General features: G+C 38.5%; 1 protein-coding gene across 1 annotated transcript in view; it reads right to left on the reverse strand.

The window, feature by feature from the left end:
• LOC128743829 (ras-related and estrogen-regulated growth inhibitor-like protein) overlaps positions 1 to 7,273 on the reverse strand; it is a 45,501-nt gene extending 38,228 nt beyond the window's left edge. Inside the window, exon 1 of the mRNA XM_053840508.1 lies at positions 7,172 to 7,273. The gene's annotated coding sequence lies outside the window, so the exon portion shown is untranslated. The remainder of the gene's footprint in view (positions 1 to 7,171) is intronic.
• Positions 7,274 to 11,009: the final 3,736 nt, after the last annotated feature.

Consider the following 11,009-nt stretch of genomic DNA (forward strand, 5'->3'; position numbering starts at 1 on the left):
ACAATTGAAAAAAAAGAGTTAAATTTTTAGCAAAACCTCAACACCTTTCTATTATATTACTCTGCCCAGTTAGCTTCGGGGTATACGATGCTGGCCTAACAAGCCAGTCGTCGTATGTTCGAACCTCTGCTGGAAGGTGCTCCTATAAAGTCAGTAGGATCGTTGCACTAGCCCCGTAATTGTCATGTACTCTAATAACCGGCTGCGTAGTCTCAAGTTCTCAACAGGACATCTATACCCATAGCAGTGCTTTGCTTTCAACACCTTTAAAGTAATACAAAGCCTAGGTGCTTCATTCCGTTATCGAAACTTAACCTTCTGTTTTTATACGACAGACTTCGCAGCCAGCTGTTAGAGTACAGGACAATTGCAGGGCCAGTTGCTACGATCCTATTGACTCTAACAGCCTCTCCCAGCCGAGATTTGAACATACGACGACTTGGCTTATTAGGCCAGCGTCATACCTAGAAGAATCAGGTTCAAATTTGTTATGTTCTAGTGGTTGAGTAAAGTCCTTTACTATACAGGTTCAAATTAATGGACAAAGCAGTGCAAATCCTCTAACAAGAAAAAATGTTCCCTAAAACTCGACCATTTTTTCATTCGATTTCTGCAGACCTATCAACTTTAAAATCGAACCAGTTTTACCAATGTTGAAAAGAACCGGTGGAAAAATGGAAACTACACACAATTAAGCAAACGAAGCAAAATGAATAGGTCCTATGGCAATTCCCGTTGTCGATCAAACATGGTAGTACCTACGTAGAATAATTCCGGAAGAAACGGGCACATTGAATAGGACGATTACAATTTAAGCAGCCTGAATAGAGCAAACATGCAATTCAATTTGTCCACCGACCGTTATCGATCGCTGCCGCCGGCCGGTGCGGTGCGATGGTTATCAGAATCAAGCAGCGGGCCGCGTCCGTTTCACGCCCTTGTATAATTGCTCTCTAGGCTGGAGCAGCTGAATGAAGCACGGCCGAAGGGCCGTTTACAACGAAATATGTGTATAGCGCTTCCTATAGAACGGTATTTTTCATTACTTCCTACCGGGAAACCCCACCAAGGGAGGAAGCTCGGAATTTCCACTCGATGTCGTTTGATGTGATGGAAATGAAATTGTCGTGTTTGGTTTAAAGCGAAATGTAGGCCTGTTTCGTGCTGTTCTTGCATGTTTATCAAGCAAATGAATCTGTTCAAATCAAAGAATCAATCTTCTCACGATTGAGTTACGCAGGTTAGAGACGGAATCCTCGCCTTGGTGAGTGACACTCGAATAGTGAACGTCAGCAACAGTATTGTAAACACACGCGGACGGACCGAGTGTTAACATTTGAGAAAGCTGAAATTTGCAAAACGAGTATGAATTTCGTTAATTACCTCAACTGACCTCGTCCTCAAACCATCCGACTTGCGTCGTAAAGTGTGACGGACTATTAACACCGACTATTTATCGGTTTTCCTACTCGGTGGGTTGTTGCGGGTAGACTACCGAAAACTGTACTCGCAAGATTGTCTGTATTTTGTGAGGGGGTGAAAGTAATAAAATTACCAGAAATCAATCCTCTAGTTGTTCACAGGTAATAAAATGTTTAGTTCCATCGACTCATTTTGCCGAGTCCTTGGAAAACAGATTTATTTTCCGCTGTAACAGCAGCTTTTCTTGTTAGAAAAATCAAGTCCAATTTAGGAGCACGCGTACACTATACATTGACTGTTTTCCTTTTTTTTGCACCAAAGGTTGACAACCTTTGTAGCGTGCTGTTAATTCCGGCCGGTTGGTCGGTTTCCACTGCATTCCATGCTTAACACCCTTAAGCGTAGGAAAGACATGCTTGCTCCATGACTGATCTACTGCGTCCCACGCGCGCATTGTAATCAACGGGGTGCACTTTTTATTCGCCAATAAAGAAACGGCATATGCTAGCTACCTACCACGTGTGTGTGCTGGCAAAGTTCATAGAAGGACTTTTCCCGGTGCTTAGTGAGATGGTGCCTTGATTTAGTATATAACATCATGATAGAAAGTTGAAGCGGAGGATAATATTATTGTTTGAGACGAAAGACGTGTAAGGCGACGAAAAACCGTTTTCGTGTCAACACGACAGTAGCTATTCGTAGAATGAAGCGGCGGGCGGGCGAGCAGTGTGTGAATAACGCGTGCGGTTGGCAACGAAAGGGAAAACGGTTTTCCTACCTCTAAGACTTTTTCTCGCATACCGTCGCGTCGTAGAGTCGTTGTTCTGGGATTTCAAGCGCAGTGTGAAGCTCTAGAAGGGAGGTGGGGAGAAGTATCCACCGGGTGGCGGTGGAGGTACGCTAGAAGTGTGAAAAGGCAATCAAATAAATCGACCGAAGGAATGCAAGCTTGTATTTTAACTTGAACGATGTTAAAATCTCGATGTGGCTTCGAAAATAAAACATAACCAAACGCACCAGTATTCCGCGCGTTTCACTATACGCCTCCTCCGACGCAATACAGCGTTAATAATAGTTGTCATCTTACCAACAATAAAAAATAAAAAGAGGATTAAAGATTGTAAACATTTTTTCACGCAGAACTGGTAGATTTTACTACCACGTGTCATCAAATGTCTTTATTTGGATGTTTGTATACATTAACACAATCAGCAGCGGGCCATGATTCGAGTGAGAAAATGCGTCCGAAGAAAAGAAATTGAACCAAAAAAAGAAATAAAACATGAGTGTTCTAGAGCTATAGAGCAAAGGAATTCTACCTACGGTTGTTAAATGATATTTTCCCATTAGCAAGCGATGTGTGCGTGCTAGGGAAAGAAAGAACAAAGAGATTTTCCTGCTCGTACCACGCTTATTTGAAGAATAATTCGATTGGAATATGTATACTGAAGAACGGCAGCTTATAGGTAAAATTTCAACTCGTTACATGAGAACAGAGAGTGGGTTTGATTGGTATTGATTGCTGAAATAATTTGTTGTGAGTAGCAAAGGAGTTTGTTTGTACAATCCTTCGATACACTTAGAGTCGTACTTATTTTCGTTAAAAAAGATAAATTCTCTTGATATTAGATTGATTCACTAACAGATATGTAAATTGTAGGCTTGACGCAAACGATTGTGCTGATTAACTTTTTTGAGTCAATTTTTATGATGCGATATTGAAGAAAAGTAGTTTAGTTTTATTGAAACTGTTGTAGTGGCTTTTTAAATCAAAGCATACAAAAATTAAAATTAGGAATTAAAAATGATAATTGTCAATATCGCTTTCCAAAATTTCAGTGCATCAAATAAATGTCTGAGAAAATATGATAGGCAATTAAGATAAAAATTAGGATTAAAACAATGTTATGACTGACTGAAGTTTTCGGAGCGTCTTAGTAGAATGCGAAACCTGAAATTAAATAAAAAATGAAACTTGAATTGAAACCAATTAAATTCTACTATATATATTTATTCGCGACAGATACGTATTTTACTATATACATAGCAGAATTTAATTGGAAAGTTTTCTTTTTTATTTAATTTTAGAAAACAAAGTTATGGCAAAATCCAAACAAAACTAAATAGAAACAAAAATTAGAAGAAAACTGTGCCAGCTCTAAAATTAACACGAGACAAATTTTAATAGCTTTTCTACTGAAATATAACAAAATCTTATTGAAAAAACAAATTTAGTAAAAAGATCACAACTATTTAAAAAAGTTGGAACATAAACCAAACACAATTAACACAAATAACTGAAAAAATGTTGTGGTGCATCATTGCAAAACCATCAAAAATATTTTTTTGGAAAGGAAGAAAATGTCTGATACGAAGAATGATCAATTAGATAAACTGATAATGGCTGGTGGGGTTCGCCCCAAGCTCTTTCGGTTGGTACCCGAATGTTTTACTTACTAAACTACTACCGCCCGTTATATTACGTAGTCTAATACCCAGTTTCGTTTTATTCTCCACTCTTCTCTTCTATCTGTCTTCATTCGCACCACACACTCTTCTTACAACGATGCTATTTTTGTATGACTGCTCTTCGTTTCTACCGCCGAGAAGATAAACTGTTATCTACTCGATCAGTACGATAGAAACATGCAGTGCGTTGCCGACAGTCGCTCCGGCAGTCCGCCAAGTGTTCGTGTGATTAACCACCAGGGGGTATTTTTTTCTCTTTTTATTCACTTGTATCTGACTTTATACGCGGTCATTTCGTTAATCTTTAAAAAAATTTTTGTTTATGATAGTCTTGTTCGAGAAAGGAACTTCGCATTTATGAAAGTTCGTTCTTTCGGTCTAATTGAGGATTTGAGGGTAACTAACTTGTTTGTTTTGAAAGTTACGGTTTTATTTGTGCATTTCATTGGTTATTGCTGTAACCTTGCACTTTTTACAATAAATTTCATAAGCTTTTATTGAGTCATAAAGCACGTAGATTACAAAGCGTATTTTTAAAAAATAAAGCATTTTTCGTATATTTTTCTCAAATATTGGAACACATCAATTGAAGTTTGGCTTGGACTACATCATAGGTCAACTTTTGGGTATATTCCTTCCTTCTTTTTTTCTGACCAAGAGGCCCACTCTTCAGAAAGTTTTTATAACCTCTTGAACAGTCAGGCTCTAAGCTCAAGTAGGTTTGTGCGTAAAAAACTAAACCACTTGACAGCTTTATTAACTCGAAAATATATAATCGCGAGCAGAAATGGTCTGCCAGATGATCCTGATTGATTTGATTTACAACGATGATAATAAAATAACCCAAAGTATATATAATAAATTTTCAGCAGTTTCCGTAGTTGTGCAGCTTAAGCGCATTAAATTTTATCGTGCATATTAGAATGTCAAGTAGCTAATATTAACGCGCCATCAAATTTTTGCAATTTTTGGAAAGATGCATTCTGACATGAAAACTGATAAATAGGGTACCGATGCCAGAAATCGCTATATTTCAGACAGCAAACAAGAAAACTGAGATTCATTAATATTTTTTTTTGAAACAATGGTTCTACAATTGATGGAGGGACGGTAGGGGAAAGTAATGAATATTTTTTGGGAATGGAAGGGAAAGAGTGGAACGAAAGAGGGGCGGAGGGGGGGGGGGGGGCTAAATAGGTAGTTACGCTTAACAAGTTGTCGTTGTGACTTCTACCTTTTGTCCAATGCTGGAAGGTGCATGGGTCGAACCAAGCTATAAACAGAGATTATAATCGGATTTGAACCCACAACACCCGCCAGGGCGTGTGGCTCGATGGTACCCGTGTACCTTTGAACCATAGAGGCGCTGGACAAAAGGAGACTGGGCAACCCCCCTTATAAATGTAGCGACGTCAAAGGTCAAAGACTGAAAACACGAGTTTGGTCAATGAGATTCATTGCCATATAGTGCCATATCGATGAGAATTGCTTAGCCTCAATCAAACAGAAACATTTTTGCTACGTTTTCAGTATAAAGCTCAAGCCCAAATATTTGAAAAAGGCGTTGTAATTGTAAGATTTGTCATGCATGTTTAGGCGCCAGTTTTCGACCCCCAAGACCCAGTTTTCGCCATTTCTGTGCTCCAGTTTTCGTCACCCCTAGAAGCATCGTTTGTATCTTGTTCTAGTCTGGAAAATTATTTATATTTTTTCCGAAAAATAGAATTAATTTTCAGTTGAATAGTGAAAACAGAATGGATTTCCGTTGAGCAACAACCGCTTCACTGGTTCCCGCGATGTGCTTAGGAACGTTCCATTGATATTCACCGATGGCGAAAAGTGGATCACGTTTAAATCATTTCAATATGACGACACCAACTAAAAATAATACCAATTTAAGTTATATAACCATTAAAAGTTTGGTGTTCAAATATTACGAACACAAATTTTGCGGTCCGCCATTATGACTTTATGACATTATGACGCCATTATGCGCAACACCATGACAAACCCGCATACCACAATAAACCATTATAAAATCAAATAAAACCAAGCGACTTTAGAATTGTTGCTTGGGTTTTTACTTCGGAAGAAATATTTATATTTAAAGATCCAAAAAGTGTTCTGAAGACAAATTTTAGGAAGACCTAAAATTGAAAAATGTATGTTGCAAAAACTTTTTTGCTGGTAAACCATAATTTATATATTTAAACGTATTGTATCACAGAATGTATTAAAGAGAGTACTTTCTGGTCTTCACAAAAGTTTTTTGTAATATTTTTCCAATAGTTTTCTTAGGGTGGTTAGTTGCGTGGTCTCCATTTTTACAAAAACTATAAAACAAACTTTTTGGTTAAAAAGTTCGCAAAGTTAAAAAGGTCAAGTTTTATGTTCAGAATAATTTACTTTTGTTTCGCAAATATTCATGAAACTAACAGTAGTAATTTAAACAAAAACTAACAATTTTTAACAAGTTCATAATTTTTGAATCATAGGTAATGATCTTTCAGTTCGGTGCTTCGCAATCACATTCCATTGACATGACATAACGCTTAAGCAATATTCGTATATTTGTAAATACAGCACTATCTACCACTATATCTCTCTATCAGCTATCCAACCCGCTAAGAGTGCTGCTTAAAGTGTAACTCTATCATCACTTTAAAGCCGAAAAGCAGCAGACACGAGATGTGAATTCGCTCCCGGATATAATCCGCTTGTTTTCTGACTGACTGAACACAGTTTGACGTAATACCAGATGCGCTCGTCATAAAACAACCAAAACATTCGCAACCGAAAATTTTTGTTCTTCGAGGACATGACAGGATAGGCAAAAGAGAAGAATAACCCGAACGGAAGATTCGACTCAGGCAGTCGAGATTTAATGATGCTTCATTCACAGAAGCACAACTCAACTTACAGTGTGTAGCCAGTGGCGATTTTTCCGATAACCAAAATCAATCTGCTGTAAACTGCCTGATTTTAGTCATAGTTTTTAGGCATCTTTAGTCTCTTGATTTAGCATGTGGGCGACGCTTGATAAAGTTTTATATGATTGAGATACACGTAAAATTGAGTTGTAAGTAAAAATTTTAGCGTGGGCGTTTTCAACATTACTGTTACCGGGTACTTCAGATATGAGAGGACATTTGAATTGGTGGGTGGCCGGCATTTCCAGCAACTCGGTTGACGCTTTTTTCCAAGTATGACTTTAGCATAGCTCGATCGTCACCGTGGGAAGTTAATTTGTCTACGTTATTTGATTGCTATCGGTACCTACCTTGACGGTTGAAATATTACCTCCCGATAACTGATTGAATTCTATATCCAACACAGATTCCTAAAAGTCTGTCTGTCTCTTTAATCTACTGCTTAAGATTCAACAATTTTTTTATCAACACACTTTTGCTAAATCGACACCATCCGAGGCATATTAGATTCCGTATTACAAAGTACCGAACCAAAAATATCTTCACTCAGCTGATACGTTCCAGCAGACTGTCACTGTTCACTTTCCAGTTCAATTCACTTTATTTGGCTCAACTTTGGCATCCATTATGCGGCCGCTCCTTGTTAGTTCAAATACAGACACACTTAGACTCTTCCGGTGTTTTGTCACTTGGTAAACAACTTGTTGCTTTCACACTCCACCGTTTAGATATCACTACTGCTGATGGATAATAAACTTCCGCCGAACGCGCGATTCGTACGCGAAATGCACGGTGAAAGCTTTGGCGATGGACTGAAACCAGTTCCAACGACAGCCAGGCATATATATCACGAGCTGCGAATGCTGTGCTATACAGCCTCAGCGGATGTGTGAAGAATGTGCTCCTTTCAGTCACCGTCCGATGTGCGGTGCCAGTTTGCCATAAATACCAGAGAGAAAATTTATAGCGGGCGGAAAACCAGCGCATGCGTCCGTTGACTGACGCGGCTTGCTGTCAGATGGGAATAGGCCATTCCGGATTGAATGGAGGGAAAACTTCTGTGTTGTGCGTATGAGATGGCATGAAAACAGATTCGAGCTAGCTGGTGTTGTTTATCTACAACAGGTAGAACATTTTATCAACGCCTTTACCATTACTTACTTTAATTATTGAGGAAAAGATGATTATTCATTATTGATTATTGATGATTGATGATATTGAATCCGGAACCGGTTCCCATAAAGGGACATTTCAGCATCAGTAAAGTATGTCGTGTCGCATATCAAAAAACCTCAGCATTCGACAAAATAGCGACTAGCGATCAGCTCATGTCTCTCAGAGGCCATATGACCGATTCCGGCCCCGGGGAGAGTTTCTTTTCTGATTCAAGCACGGAACGGATTTCGAAGGAACTTGTACGGGACCTGGAATCGACCATATGGCCTCTGAGAGACATTTCGCTTCGACATTCGACAAGGGACATTTCGCTATTTTGTCGAATGCTGATGTTTTTTGATATGCGACACGACATACTTTACTGATGCTGAAATGTCCCTTTATGGGAGCCAGTTCCGGATTCATAGTATGCCCCCGGATCCGGATGGTGCGTGCAATGGCTAGTAACTGCGGCAAAGTAACTGATATGTCCACAGTCGATGATATATTTACAAAAATCAACAGATTTCAAACAAATTTGAAATATTTGGCAACTTTATCTAAAAAAGCCATGTCGCGGTCCCCCAAGGAACTCTGGAATAACTCCGGGGCCATAGGACATATGGCCATTATCTATAGACATTATGAAAATAGAAAAGAATTTCGGGAATTCCCCCAAATTTGATGAAAAAATATTGAAAGATAAAAAAGTTTCGACCATTTTAGTGAATTTTGCTGTGCTAAAAATGATGTAGACCATTAACCATTATTATCAACAGAAATTTTAAGTTATAAGAAGCAACTAGAATAATTTTGCTAGAAATTGAAATTGACTAATACTATATATTTTGTTTAAATAACTGGTTTTCGAAAACTGCAAAATTTCGATGGCGCGTTGATTTTGTCTTTCCATCATACCAATATGCACGCTCAAAATTTAATGCCTATATGCTACACAAAAAGCGAAACTATTGCAAATTTTGTTAATTATTCAATCGGATAGTTTATTATGGTCGCTAAAAGCAAATCGATCAGGATGATTTGACAGTAAAACTTCAGCTTTTCTGCCACGGATTTATATTTTCATATTAACAAAGTGCGTGATAAAACTACTTGAGCTTATAACTTGATTTTCACAGAGGTTTTAAAAACCTTCTGAAGAGTGGGTCACGGTACGTTGGCCGAAAAGCAGTTTTATAGCGGTCATTTGAAGGATCTAGTGGAACTCATAGCTTTATTAGCGGTTTATGAAATTGGTCATTAAAAACCACTAGAGGAACGTAATAAAACTTTAATTGCTACTTGGGATGTGTAATATAAGACCGTTCCAAATATTTTACAAAGTTTTTGTCCTTCCGATGTTGGGCCACTGAAGGGTTCAATAATTTTTTTTTTGCCCTCAGATTTTTAAAGCCGATTTTGAAAAAGGGAGTAACAAAAACTTTGAAAATAATTTGCAATGGCCTAGTTTAAAAAAAAAACCGCAATAATGCAATGAAAATGCATCATGTATGGTATTTTGTTTTTCCTGCAATGAAACATTTATTTCTCTCAATATTTTTGACGTAGGACTGCGTCTTGCAAGAAGATCTATGTATATAAAAATGAAATTTCTTTCTGTCTAATATTTTTTGAAACGGTGGCTCTACAATTGATAAAGGGACGGTAGGGGAAAGTAATGAAAATTTATTTTGGAATAGAGGGGAAAGAGCAGAAAGGTGAGGGGGGGGGGGTTATGGGTTATTGGTTGCGCTTAACAAGTAGTCGTTCTGATTCCTACCTTTTGTCCAATGCTGGAAGGTGCATGGGTCGAACCAAGCTATAATCTGAGATTATAACCGGATTCGAACCCACAAAACCTGTCAGGGTATGTGACTCGCTGGAACCCATGTATCTTTGAACCGCAGAGGCGCTGGACAAAAGGAGACTGCACAACCCAGTTATCAAGGTAGCGACGTATCTGGTAGGGTTATTTTTAGACACAAATTGTGCCTCTTCCTCCGTCTACTGTAGAAACCACCGATCGAGAAGTTTTAATCTAACTTGTTTTTACTGCTCTTTCCCCTCCATTCCAAAACTTTTTTTCAAAGCTTTCCCCTACCGTCCCTTCATCAATTGTAGAACCATCGTTTCAAAAAATATTAATTATATGCTTGACCGTATTTCAAGGTCAAGACTAAAAACACGACGTTGGTCTATTTCTTTCTATCTGTTTATCTGTATATGTTGCGAAAATTTGTATACAGGGGTTATTGGGAAGGTTCTTATGATGGGTCTCAATCCAACTTAGAAAAAGGCAGGAATTTTAGTGAGACCCTCTCCATGTAAAAAAGAGGGGCGGGGGTGGCTTCCATACAAATGAAACACAAATTTCCTCATAACTCGAGAAATATTCAAGCAACTGGAACCAAATTTGGCATGTTAGAGTTTTTGGAGGCATGAATTTATTTAATGATGGTTTGAGACCCCTCACCCCTGTGGTAGGGGGGAAGATTCTCATGCAAATAAAACAGAAATTGTTGCGCAACTCAAAACTAATCGAAAAATTTCAAACTCCATAAAACATAAAACCATAAAACATTAGTCAATAGCAATACCACCAAAAACTACTCATAGTAACACAAGACCCGCCGTTGGAAGCGCCGGCCACTGCGCCCCCCCCCCCCCCCCCCCCGCAGAGTTCACCTCTGTCTAGGTTTATTTATTTTCCTAGGTCTACTGACCTCTATTACTTTCCTTCAGTTGGTTCAAGAAGGGGATCACACCTGCGAAATGGTACTTTCCGCGAAAAGTGCGGCAGTAGTTTAGTTAGTAAAACAATCGGGTACCAACTGAAAAAATGCGGGACCCACCTGCCAACCTATATATTGAACAACTCAATATATTTTTGCCTATATATTGAAATTTTCTGGTTCATCTAGTTTATCATTCATTCTTCGCACCACAAACTTCCTCACTCCCAGAAAAGAGTATACGTCATGACCATGTCATGACAGTCATATACAAGAAAAAAAAGGTCATCGGTTGAATCTC

Source organism: Sabethes cyaneus, chromosome 3 (genome assembly GCF_943734655.1).
Source record: "Sabethes cyaneus chromosome 3, idSabCyanKW18_F2, whole genome shotgun sequence".
Taxonomy (NCBI): domain Eukaryota; kingdom Metazoa; phylum Arthropoda; class Insecta; order Diptera; family Culicidae; genus Sabethes; species Sabethes cyaneus.